Genomic DNA, 14,304 nt, shown 5'->3' on the forward strand with positions numbered 1-14,304 from the left:
GCGGGGCTGTTGTCCTTGCGGCGCGCCTGCCCGCTCGGCGCGGGCCGGTGGGGAGAGCAGCTCGTGCCAGGTCCTGCCGAAGGGCGGGCTGCGCTGGGCGGGGGCTGGTGCCTGCGGGGCGCCGTGTTGTTGATTCCCTCTTGCAGCCGCCGGAGGCCTCCGGGGGGGGAGCGCGGGAGGGCAGCAGGGACCTCGCCGCTGGGCCTGGTTTCTCCTCAGCGCTCCTGGCTGCACTCGCTGCTGTTCATACCCCAGGGAATGTCTACACGTGCAGCGACTGCTGTTTGGTTTTACTGCGCACCATGAGCGCTGCGTGTCCCCCACGGCACTGTCGGCAGTGGGAGTGTGGAGGCGGTAAGTGGAGAGCTGCTGTGGGCAGCCGCAGCACTGTTGGTGGCGGGAGGGGGGTGGCGTGGTCCGTGGTGATGGAGGACTGCCCGCAGATGGGCAGTGGCAGTGGTGCCTTTTCATAGGGAATGCATCGCTGCACTCGGGGTGCACTTGTACCCCCTTGCACACCCTACATGTTGCCCATTGCTTGTGTACTAAATTTACTGCCCGCTTGTGCAGGTAGAATACTTACTGTGTGGTAGGCTAATTTACTGCACAGTAAATGCTTGCATGTGTAGATGGTGAGACTTGATTGTACAGTAGATTAGTCTACTGAACAGTAAAGCATCTCATGTAGACATGGACCATGTAATAATATCCTTTCCTCAAGGACTTAGAATCCAAGTGCACATGACGGACTGTGAGATCTTCGCAGCCAGTTTCTAACCGTGGGGTAGATTGTCAAAGACTTTGGTACCTGTCTAGTAGAGCTGTGCGAAACTTTGCTGGCAGTTTTATTTCGATGCTGTTTCAACTTGTTTTGAGCTCAAAACAGCAAAATTGAAAAAAACAGAGAGCTTTGAAGCAGACTTGAAACGGAACAAGGCAAGTCGAAACATTTCAAAATTTTCAAAATGTTTTGAGTTTCGAAGCTCAAGCTGGGCTTGCCTGCAGGGAAACAGAAACTAAAGTAAGGAGAAAGAGGGGGAAGGACTGCTCTCATTGACTGTGTAGCTGGGTAGTGACTGTCACCCTTCCCTGAGGTCCCTTCCAATCCCAGTGCCCTTGGGGGAGGGATGGAAAAACTGCATAAAAGGCAGTGTTGTTTGAACGGCCCTGCTTTCTGCCTTGGCATCAGCTGAGTGAGGGTGCACCTTATCACACACAGTGTCACCCACCCATGTCATGAGTTTTGCCTGTCAGCAGCCAGAGGTGCAGGGCCCCAAACCCCAGAAGCCCCTGCCCTATCTCCTTGACAGCTGGCAGGCTTCGTGGCCTCAGCAGGGGCTAGCATGCCTGAAGCTTTCACCCTGCTGTGCCTTAACACACACAGTGTCATCTGTGTCATGAGTTGTGCTTGTCCACAGCTTAAGGTGCAGTTTCTCCCAAGCCCCTGCACCCATCTCCTTGAAATGTGGCAGGCTTTGTGGCCTCCACAGGCGTTACCATCCCTGCAGTTTTGATCCTGCTGTGGCTTAACGCATGCACGTGACGTGAGCTTTTTTGCTTTCAAGACTTTGAGGTGCAGATTCTCTGAAACCCCTGCACCTATCTCCTTGAAATGTGACAGGCTTCATGCCCTCAGAAGGGGCTACCATTCCTGCAAGTTTCATCCAATCCAGATCAGGCCAGAAATGACAAAGTTATAGGCTGTTTCAAGCTTTCCCATTACAGCCTATGGGTGAAATGTCAAAACAGCATTGAAACAGCAAAACTGTTTCAACAAAACAGAACAGCAGTTTCCAGTTGAAACAAAATTTGAAACGAAACACTGTTTTGTTGAAATGCATGTTGAACTGGTGCTGTTTCGCACAGCCCTGCTGCCTAGCCTTGGAAGTGCCTAAGCTCATTGGGTACCTAGCATCCTGCTGCTGCATGTGCCCAGCATGACTCCAGTTTAATGGGGTACTTGTCTTCTACTTGGCCAAAGCCCAACTAGAATTCAGGAACTGGATGGCAGTATGGCCCAGTCAGCTCCATGTAGCTGGCATTCTCAGAATGTGCTTAGCGTAGGCCAGCAGTATTGGGCTCCTCACAAAATGCAGAAGCTGTTATCCCTTTCTTTTAAAAGGGAAGAAAACCAAGAAAACATTCTGACCTGTTGTGGTCTGAGTTCTTTGCAATATAAAGATTGCTCTGTTATTTTTCCATGGTCAAGAAACAGGTGAAAGCTGAGAGCTGGCATTTTCCAAGGGTTGCCTTGAATCTAATGAGGCATGCTTTGAGTCTACAGCGGTTGAAAACCACCAGTCTACATACAGCTAGAGACAGGATGTTGGGTGGGATGATTTTTGCTTATATTGTCACAGAGAAACCTCTCAGTTGCATCTTACTGTCACGCTCAGGGTTAAATCAGTCAGCAGGAGTCATAAAGGAGTTTTCTCAGGTCAGATTGGCAAAGACTACTAGTGTCTGCTTGCCTTCCCCTGCAACTTGGCTCATGTTTTATCTAAAAAAAATCCTGCTATTTCAAGGACTTGAGGCCCTGGTGGCTCCATTGATTTTTCCTGCTCTCTTCCTGGGGTCCACTGCAGAATCCCATCCCCCAGCCCCTAAATACCCAGGCAGTACACACCAGACTGGTCCCACATGCAGGGACTGGGTGCACTAGACATGGCACCTGCTCCAGGAGCTGTGCTACACACAGCGTCCACCCCAGCAAGTCTGGGACTATACTGCATATGCCATCTGTTCTGTCTGGCGTGGGATCTATGCTGCCATCAGCATCTCCCCTTTTGGCTAGTCTGGGGTGCAGGCTGCATGCAGTGCCTGCTCTAATTGGTCTGTGACCTGAGCTGTATGTGATGCTCATGGGTGCCCCATGCAGCATGGGTACTGGAATGGGGACCATGTGCGGTGCAGTCCTAGACCAACAGTGTGGGTGCTATGTGCAGTACAGGTCTTGGACCAGCTGGAGCCCATGCCATGTGTGGCACAGGTCCCACACCAGGTGGGGGTTGCACTGCATGTAGGTTGTATACCTGAGTGGATGCCATGTATGCTAGATCGAGCATGTATGGAGCATGGAGCATGGAGCAGGGGGGGCTGCAGGCCCAATCTGGCTTGTGAAACCACTTCATACCACTCATCTAGACTGTAATACCAGATGAGTTTGACATGCCGGTTGTAGACACGTTTGTACTTAGCATCTATTACATGGTTGCCTGCAATTGCAGGGGAGGGGGCATAGTGACACAAGTGGCCCTTTCCAGTCCTATGTTATTATTTTCTTTATTTATTTAGCTGGCTCCTCAGTGTGGGGTTTTTTTGGATTGCTAGTCTGAGGGGATTGACTCTTTCTGTACACTGAACAGGAGGCCCAGACAACCAACTCTGAAACTTTGACTCCAGTCCAAAGCCAAGAACGTCAAAGACACTGTGGCACCTCAGTTGTTGGCACCCAAGTCCCTTGTTGAATCTGACCTTTTGTGGCCTACAGCTGTGTTGGCTAGTTGTGAGTCTCACGTCCCCAGAGCAGAGTATGTCCATGAAGAATTTCTGCTTCTCTGGGAAGGGCATGTAGCATTTTGTCAATCCTTTTTCTAGCCTGCTTTGGTGACTGGGTATAGAGAAGATAAAGTCACATCCCTGCTTTCACCATAGTTTTGTTTGGTACCTAGCATGAAATAACCCTCGGTCATCATTTACGTTAGTGAAAAAGCTTCCATTAGTTTCTATGGGGTAGTAGTTTGCTCCTGGTGTCTCCAGGGTTGATAGGAAATAGCTCAGCCAGCACTTCCAGGTTGTCTTGCTGTTGGCCCCTATGCACACTCCCCATATTAGTTCCCCTTGCTTGTTCTTTCTTTACAAGTGAATTAAGTCCTGTCCTTGTAGTTCAGGCTGTATGGTTGGACTGCTGCAGCCATGCCTTGAAAATCATAGAACTGGTGGTACCTTGAAGTCTTTTTCCAATGTCTTGAAAAAAAAGAAAAGATTTTATTAGAGCCATGGAGGTAAATGATTACTGTGCTTGTATTCTTTCATATTACTTATTAATTGCACAAGTCAGGATAGATATGCACCATAAAGACTAACTGGGTGCATCTACATGAGAAACTTTACAGTACATTAGACTAATCAAATGTTCAGTAACAAGAATGCTGCGTGCCCCTGGAGGCTGCTGGGACACGGTGAGCTCCTGCAGGTGGCAGTGGTGCTGTTGGCGGCAGGAGCGTGGTGGTGGTAAGCAGGGAGTCCCTGCAGGCAGCCGCAGTGCTGGCGGGGGGGGGAAGGGTGGCGAGTGCCGACCGGTGGTTGGCGACCACCCGCAGATGCCGCCAGCAGCAGCGGTGGCAGCTAGCAGTGATTGCGGACTGCTCGCAAATGCCACCAGTGGTGCCAGCAGTGGGGAGGCAGGGCCGAGCAGAGACCGCCCGCAGGCGCTGCCAGCAGTGTTGATGGTGCCTCTTTGCAGGGGGTGCACTGCCATGCTCAGGGGGTGCACATGCACCTGCGTGCACCCCCTATGCATTGCCAGTCCTCACTGTCTACATGTGCGCAGCAATTATTGTGCCATAGATTAGTCTAATGTGCTTTTTTCTAGTACGCGTAGATACAGGTACTAGAAATTGGTGCATTGAACTAATGCGCCAAAGCACGTGTATAGATGTTGACTGGGCATCCTGATCTCCACATGGCTGGGAGGCCTGGCAGCCTGTACAGCTCTCCCAGCCATGTGGAGATCAGGACATGTCTCAATCTCCATGTGGCAGGGAGGCAGCATTCTACCTAGCTGGGGCAGTGCTCCCTGCCCAGGCTGACCAGGAGCAATATGTGCCCACTAAGTAAGATATATAGAAAACATAAGCTTTTGTGAACTCTAGCTTACTTCATCACATACTGTGGCAGGACTGCTCTGTGCTTAGGCTCTCGGTTAATCTATACAGTGTGTATCTATCCTTCCTTCTGCCTGACTTCAGACTAACATGGCTAACTACTATTCTTTATTCATAGTAACCATATGACAGGCTGCAAAGCACATAGCAGAACATACGGTATAGGAAGACATAGTCCTTTGCCTCAAGAGCTTGTTGCCTAGTGGTGTACATGACACAGGTAGACTTATGTACTGTAGATGAGAAGATAAAAGGATGGGTGTGTGAGCATTTATTCTAGTCTTACATTATTTGAATACCAGCAGTGAAAAGGCCTAAAGCATATGATTGTCTTTGAAATGAACTCCATAAACTACCTGCAATATGACAGTGATATATGCCTGGACTGAGTTCCTCTAATTCTTGTTCCACTGAAAAAGATTGGACATTTTTCCTCCCCTTTTCTGCCAATCAGTTCCATATTCTGTACTTTAATATAGTGTGGCCATTTGCTGTTACTCCCCAATGGAAAGCTTGAGTTGAGAAAAATATTGAGGATCATTTAAATCAGAACACACAGCTTCAGGAACTATGTGTATATATGTAAAGGCAGATTTTGCCTCTGTTCTTCATCTTGTACAAGGGAATAGTAAGAGCATATGTCATCATTGTGTTTGCTGGTTGTATTTAAACAGCTGGATTGTACATACAATATATGTTTTTGAAACAAACACAGGAAGTAGCAAGAGATCTGCTAGTTGAAGAATCTTCTTTTTGCTTGCCAAAACCTGTGTAAGAGAGCAAAATCTCTTGCTATAAGACAGAGCTCAAAAATATACAAAGCTACTTCAGTGTATTATATACTTCACTTAACTTACCCTGCACAAGTAGCAGAAAACAGAAGGAGGTACATTCTGGGTATAGGTAGACAGATAACTTAAATGGCAAACAAATTTAACATAGAACTGTTTTGTGTGTCCTCTCCTCTTTCATGGTAAGTGAAAACTGAACTGGGCAGCTTATCCTGAATAAAATAAGGCTAAGTTACCAGCTTTAGCTTCCATTTACCATGGGATAGAAGCAGACGCATGAAATAGCAGATATGCTAAAATACAGTAAGTCTTCCCTCCTTAACTTTGTCTCTGAGTCTGAAATGGAATCAGTAGCTGATTCCTAGTTTTTGGCCTTGTAGTCCTGCTTCAGCATTTCATTGTATTCTCTTTCTACTGCTGTGGCTGAGACCAAGAAATATTATCTAACTGTGGACAATATATAGATTTATGCCACCTTTTTATCAATTTTTTTTAGCTTAAAGGTGTGTCAGGATGAGGTATGGCCACTGACTACAGTGGACCAAAAATGAAATATTTCTCAGCAAATAGTACATTAATTAAAGAATATAGATTTTGAGAACCCTAAAAATCTTTGCAAAAGCAAGTTGAATTTAGTAAATAGATTCAGAGAAAAATAAAATATTTTGACTTTGATTTGAAACTCTTTGGTTTCAAAACTGACCTGAAAAAAAGAGGTTTTGAACGGAAGTGGCAAATAACCAGAAAACAGTTACAGGTCCATCTGAAACTAATTTTTTTATTTTAGATTTTTATTTTGGCCAGTAAATCAGAGTACATTGTGTGTACAGCTCTATGCCAGACTGGCTGTTTTGGGCTTCACATGACCCATAGGCAGCCACACCTGACTTTCAATTGCCCAGTAGGCAGGCTTGTCTAGTGGCTATTAGAACAGACCTTAAAGCTGCTCAGAGTTATGCTGTGAGTTGCACTGAAGCAAGGCAGAATTCAGGAGATGCAAAAAGGACACAGAGCCCCCTTTACTAACCTCTCTCCTGGTCTGCAAAACTGATTTTGTTCCAAAATGATTTTTCATGATGTAATGATCTCTCAACCTTTCAAGCAGGTTTTTATGCACTTTATATTATACTAACTACCATACCAGTTTCACGTGTGCTTCTGTGCTGTAAGCTCTCTAGAATGGAGATCAGTCACCTGTTTAACTCAGATATTGTATAGAACTGGTTAACTTACAGCACTACAAATATATTCTACTTGTGTTGAGTAGTACCTTTGTTCATCTGGGTCATTGACCTCAGTGGAATTACTCCTGAGGTAAAACTCAAGTGAGTGAATCTGACTAATAATAAATAATTAAAGCAACCTGGAAGTCTAGAAAAACTGTTCAAAATTAGAATAAAAGTAGCCAAAATAAAAATGGGAAAACAAGGTTTTGGAAATGTTTATTGAATTTCCCCCTACTTTTTGATATCAGACCTAGAGCAGGTAAAACAAAATGAAAAGCTTAAATGAAAAGAAAAATAACCAAACTCAGTGCAGAGTCCACCCTACTCTCCAGTCCCAATTTTCTGACCAGCCTGCTCAATAATAATGATTTGGTAAGCTGCTTTAGGTTTTCTGATGTATGACTGAAGACTGTTTGTAGACCTATATAATTTGTATTGTTTGAATAAATATATTTGAAGCTACTGACAGTAGGCAGGCTGAGTTAATATAAAAGTAATTTGGTCTGCCCTGACACAATCTAGGGGTGGATGCAACATTTACAGTGATAACAGGGATTTTGCCACCTGTCAGCAGTTCTCTTTCTCTCACAATCTTTCTCCCCTTTCATTCAAGAAGTTCCTGTCCTGAACCACTTTTTGGAAACAAAATAGGACATCAAGGCTAGGGACAGACATTCAAAAAGCCTGAGCCTGAATTGATTCAATCTTTGCAGGTTAGTCTAACTGGCTAGGCTTAACTGGCTTGTAACCAAATAGACATGCTTTCTGAGCTGAGGAAATTCAGGCACATACCTGCAGTGGCTCAGGCTAGAAGCTGGGGGGTGCTAGAGAAGGTCTCCCTTCCCTTCTACAGTACTGAGCTGGGTGGGGGGCATGGCAAGGCCCCAGCAGGACTCTTTCATTAGGGAGTTCTGCCTGCACCATCCCAGACTTTTTCTGGCTGGCTGCTCAGGGGGTGGGTGTGTTGCCAGCCCTCAGCCAACACTGTGAGGCAAGGGGGGGAGGCGGGAGCAATGCATGCATCTGCTGATGATATGGAGCTTTTCAATCTCCTTCCCTGCTTCTTTATACTGCCTGCAGCAAACTGACAGGCAAGTAAGCCAGCAAGGAGCTGATAACCGTATTCATCACCACATCAGCAAAAGAATAGCCTCTCTCCATTAGTTCAAATTCTTAAAAAGCTTACTAGCTGACCTGTTGATTAACTAGAAAAAGTCATCACTGATCTGTCTGCCTGTCTCAGTGAAATTAGATATGCACACACACAGACACCTCTCAGCATTATCTAGCATACCACATGCCTAGGGTCCATTGGGCTGGGGTATGTGTTGTGGGAGATGGGAGGGAGAGAGTAGGGATCCTTGCTTGAGCAGTGAGCAGCAAGGAGAGGAGAAACCAGGCAGACACTGCTGTGCCTGGAATCTCTGCTGGAGCTCTGGCCAAGGACCAGAGGGGCAGGGCTAGGCCTGCTGTGGAGCAGAGAGCCCCTCCCAGCCCAGAGAGCATGCTGGGATGCTGGGGGAGTCTGGTTTATCTTAAACCAACAAGGGGTCTGGGACAGACATTGCATAAACTGGTTTGACCCAAATCAGTCAAATCTGATACTACATTCGGCTAGGTTTATCTCAAACCAGTTTCAGCCATTTTTAACCTGGTCTGTGTGCCCTGCACATCTGTTCTGTTACAGGTTTAAACCAGTTTCTGATCACTTAAACTTGTTTATGGGTAATGTCTGTCCCTAGCCCAATAAGCAGTTTCTAGTGTCCTGCAGAAACTTCATGGCTACATTTTCGGAAACTAAATTTTGGTGTAACAACTGAGGAAAAAGGCTCACATAACGTGATTGTCATATGTTAAAGGTAAAGTGATACTAACTCAATCTATTTGAATATATGATTGAGCATTAGCAACAAGTTGATAGAATGCTAGTTGGTAAGTGGGTTTTGTCATTATTCCAGAGCTTCTGGTCCAGACTTTAATCTTCAATCTCTCTCCAGGGCCTTACTGAAGTAAAATTACCTGATAACAGTTAATAATGGCTATTACTGACATAAGATGTATGATAGAAACTCCATGAGAAAATCAAAATGCTCCCACCAGGAAACTAGGCCACTGGAAGTCAGAGTATTGTATATCAGGAACAAATACCAGACTAAAGTTCTGTGGTCTGTAATACAGATTTGGAAGATACCTCATTTCAAGGTTAAAAGGCAATTACCGTCTTCATATCAGTAACTGTAGTATACAAAAATAAAGATTTAACTCATTCCTTGCCTTTGGGAGATAAAATATATCTCTGTAAGTGAACTTACACATGGTACTACATGCAGAAAGACATTCCTTGCCTCGGTAAGTAAATCAGGTTATTTTTTACCAGATGACTTTATTTTTTGCCTTATGCCAGCACTACAAGCTCCTTGTTAAAGATCAACATATCCCGTAAGATTCTGTACTCAACAAAGAGCTAGCCATATCGTGCATATTGTATGAAATATTTATTTGTGGCATGATTGTTTCTTTTTCGGGATACTGAAGAACTCAGCTGCTCAGTGTCAGATAAACATCCCATTTATTTAGTTATTAATACATATTAAGAAGGCAGAAGAAATAACATTTTAAACAGAAAAAGACCAACAATTTTAAAAATGGCTATTTTAATAATAGATTACTTTCAAACGTTATTTTAGACCCAAGATCATAGATCTTTGTGGTTTTACTTTTAAAGAACAATTATGCATCTTCCCCATCCGTACATATACTGGTATTTGATAATCAGTTTATAAGCAAAATGTAACAATGAAGCTATTGATTTTTCCCCATGACATAAAATACAAGCGTTTTAGGTATACACGTATTTCCTCTTACAGTACAATATACTCTTTTTACTTATGTGTACATTAGACTGAAAGGGTCAGTTTCTGCTCACACATACAGTTACAATATAGCTTCATCTACTTGATTTTACACTGGCATAACTGAAGTCTGCTTCAGTCTGAGGCCATATGCTAACTCCTCATCCTTTGCCTAAAACTCGCATTTCCATAATAAATTATTATGTGGAATGAAGAGGAAAGAGGGACAAATTCTTTCAGTTCAGCTTTATACCCTCAGAGCTTCACTGACTTAAACTGAGCTAGTGTGAATTCATACCAGTATAACAGCAGGTCATATTTACATCTGTGCTTTCACTTTTAGGGAAAATAGGACAGAGGAAGTTCCAGTGTATAATAATAGAGCTGGTAGGAAAGTGTATATCAAAGATCAATTGACAAAAATATGGGGAAAGAATTACATTTTTCTGTTTTCTAACCAGCTGTATTTGTTATCTTTAAAGTGTAAATCTTCAGAATTTGTAAATGGTCTGTTTTTTTAACCCTGCTGGTTCATCTTTCCACCCACACTGGTAACACCACCAAGCAGATGGTATTCAATTAGAAGCCCATTGAATGATAATAAAAATAACTACTACATTTACTGCCTGACAGAGAATCTAGGACCTTGTGTGCTCCATCTCTACTGAGTTAAATGAGTCCCTTGTGGAAAATAAAAACATTCCCATCTCCTTTAGTAGCCCCAGAATAACACAACTGATACATGGAGCCAATTTACCTCCTCAGTTACATCCAGGCGGTGCTGTTGACTTTAGAGAGGTTACAAAAATGTAACTGGGGGAAGAATTTATCTCATTTTGCTGCAGCTCAGCAAGGACAGAGTACTTACTCTGTACCATGTAGGCAGCTGCCTGTCCGTGGTGAGGCAGGTAAGGACACAGGGTTACTTTGTCTTCAGGTAATAATTCACATATGAAGGTGTAGAAATTAGGAGGCAAGGGTGACTGTCAATTTTGGGGGGGAAAAGGAAGAGAATAGGTCTTGGAGGAGAAAAAGAATGCACCGACTTGCTCTTCACTTTTTTTTTTTCATTCTGTCATTAGCCCATAAATTACAGGCACAATTGGGGATTTTATCTCTTCCTCCCATTTCCCCGTCACAAACTTCAGGTGTTACTTGTCCCAATCTTATGAGGCAGCAATATTATGTGACCACTCATGCATTTAGTGCCTATGTTAAAGCTTTTACATTCTTATTGCAATGCACAAGGCTGGGAACCAGAAAATGTTGGTTTGGTTCCAGGCTCTGCCAAATAGACCCTGTGCAAAATTGAGTAAGTGACCTGCAACAAGGTTTCCCCAAAGATCTTCGCCTTTCTGTGAGGGAGGTCACTGACCTACCCTTCTTTTTTTCCCATCTCTGGCTTATTTTGCTCTTACCCACGTTCCTTCCTTCTTTCAGCCCTTTACTGCCCTCTTCTTTCCCACCCGATCCTCATTTACCCTGATTTCCCTCGCTCACTTGTTCCTTGTCACCCTCCCGCAATTCACTCTTTATTTTTCTTCCTCCTCTTCAGACATTTACATGGTAAAAGGAAACAATTCCCGTATGAAAGCTTGCATCTTCCACTCCCCTTCATAACTTGCCCACTGTCCTCCTTGTGAAGTTTCGTTGAGGAAAAGTAATGTTCCTGTTGACCGTAGTATATTGCTGTCCATGGTTTGCAACACTGGCAATTCCCCAGAGCTCCTGTGCCAGCGTGCGTATGACAGGCTGCTTGCCTGACATGGCATTGACATGCTCCAGAACATTTTACTCCTGACAATCACAGATGTGGCAGCAATCAAAGTCTTCGAGGACGTAAACCTGTGGCACTCCTGCAGAAGAACAGACAGCACAAAGTAAACAGGCTCAGGAATTCAAACATGGTCTGTATAGTCCTAAGGGAGATGAATTGGGGGTGGGGGTTGGGCAGGGAGGTAGCAAAGTCTAGGGGGAAATGAGTTAAGAAGCATGTAAGTTTTGACTAAGTAAACATAAAACTCTTTACCTCGGCAGTATATGTTCCCACTTGTCTGAATGCTGATCTTCTGTACATAGCTACATGATTTAACATTAAGGCTATATTAATTATCTGAATCCCTCCGTCAGAGGGTATGCCACAAAACCATATAGCAATCTTACAAACATGTTACTAATTGAGCTCCAAATATTAGTACTGACATTTTGGTTAGGGCTTGACTATTAAAGTACAATAAAAAATAAATACTGGTCTATGCCATCTGAATCATTAAGTGTTTATTCTGGAGGGAAGACTAATGAAATTTAATACATCTGCTCCTACTGTGCAGGATCATAAATATGCAAATGAACCTCAAGTTGTTTTACTTGAGGTTTAAAAGGAATTTAAGAAAAGAATCGGCAATTTTTATTCTAATGCTTGAAGTGACTATTTGTACATATTGCTGGGGTTAATATTGCAGTCATTTAAACATAACAAACTGTACAAGCAATAAGCAACTTTCTCCAGTTGTGTTTAGATGTATAACGTATACATAGGGTCTGTCTGCTTTTCCTTTGTAAGGCATGGGCTACGTGTTTCTCTTTCCTATCTACTTTTCTGGTCATATATTAATGGTGCTGTCATCTTTCATTGCACTGGGTGAGGAGAGATGTGGAGGGCAATGCCTTTCATAGCTTCTGGGGATCAAATTAAAACATACAGGCTCATACTGTGCCTGTATGTTTCAATTGATCCCTTTTAAACCAGTAGAGAAATTAGGTTCTTGTATAGCATCATATCAATATATGATCCTTTTAGTGTATGACTGATCTCTGTACCAATGAGGTTGTTGTCTAAAATAAAATACCCAGTACACTACAATGTAATATCGTTGCAGGTTATATACCATGTTACAGTGTATATGACATAAGTTGCATAAAATCCAACATTTTTTTCCTTTTCTAGTCACTCAGTTGTAGAGCTACAATCGATAACTGAGGGCTTTCAAACCAAAATTTTGTTTCTGAAAATGTAGCCATGAAGTCTCTGCGGGACACTTCCAGCTTGGTACTCATTAAACTTAATCCTGATTTATGATCCAAATCTTGTCCCACACTGTTTCAGTGGAGCTCAGACTTGTAGTTTTGCCAAAGATTTCCCTGCAACTAGTATAGGTTTTTATTATGTGTGCAAATGGCTTGTGTGAACATTAGATTGATTCAGTTGAACATGCTTTGAGTCAGAGAGACACTGCACTTGTTCCCTAATATGAAGATATTGGGGGGGGGGAGAAACTCTATCTTTTTCCCTTTTAAACTTGACTATCCTCTTTTGATGTGAGTCTAGAGGTTGAATTATGATAATCACAATGTACTAAAACTGGCATGTTCTGTATGCTCATGGACTTTGGCTAAAATGAGATGTTCCCTCTTTTGATTTGGCTAAAGTTTTGTTTCATGCAACCCCTTTTCTCTATCCTTCCCACTTGCAGTATTCAATCTTACTTGAAAGCTTTAGTTGTTCCAGTCAAGCATGAAGCTAAGAAGAATGAGAGTGTGTTTCATTGCTGAGATCAGTAGCAAAAACACATGGTTTTAAGTTAAGACAAAATAAATAAGGGATAAGACCATCATAGTTCCAACCAACTTCCTTGTGAGACCATGCCAGCTGTACAATTGGACAAGATCATGGCAGTAATTGTTCAATGAAATAATAAGCAGAAACCTCCATATTTCACAATTTTATGGACAACAAGGGCCTTACAATTGCCGTGTTTAATAGTCATCTAAATGCTACATATTTTACAGTCCAACAAAAAGCAAGCATATGTGCAATGAAAAGCATTACTACTGACAAAAGATTAATAAGGAAATGATACATGTGTATTTTGAAATGTGCAACAATCTCAGAATTGCTTCCCTTTACAAAGATGACATGCAAACCACACAAAGCCTACTTGGAAAAACTACAGATTAAAAATGGACATACTCATCTCCATGACATTATTATTTATTATAAGTGTTTGTGTTTATTTTGGAATTGCTTATGGATTAACCAAGATGGGGGCCTATTGCGCTCAGAATTGTATCAGCACACAGCAGCAGACAATTCCTGCCCTGAAGAATTTAGACATTAGAACTTCCTTTTGACAAAAACATTTTAGCCCAAAACATTTTGTTTCAATCATCTTTTTTATCACTGGCACCTTGCCTAGATCCCTAGATATTGCTGATCCCTAGACCTGTTGCTTGCGACGATTTGGTAGACTTGCTCCAGAGACCCGACTCTAACCAGAGCCTGCTCAGATGTGTAACTAATAATTTTTGCACCATGGGCAAAACCTTGTTAGTGGGAGGAATAGGATGCCTCTAAGTTGCGGTCTAAGGGCTAGTTATGCTGGTTAGAGAACAAGTCAGGGGTAAGAACCTTGCAGGAACAGAAAGAGGTTTTTCTATCCAGACACACAATCCCTCTCAGTCACTGATACTAAGTGATCATTCCTTCATATAAGCAGATGTAAAAATAAGAATTTCTCAGAAGCCTTGACAAAAAACTGACAAAATCACT

This window comes from Crocodylus porosus, unplaced genomic scaffold, assembly GCF_001723895.1.
Source record: "Crocodylus porosus isolate Cpor-Errol unplaced genomic scaffold, CroPor_comp1, whole genome shotgun sequence".
Lineage (NCBI taxonomy): Eukaryota > Metazoa > Chordata > Crocodylia > Crocodylidae > Crocodylus > Crocodylus porosus.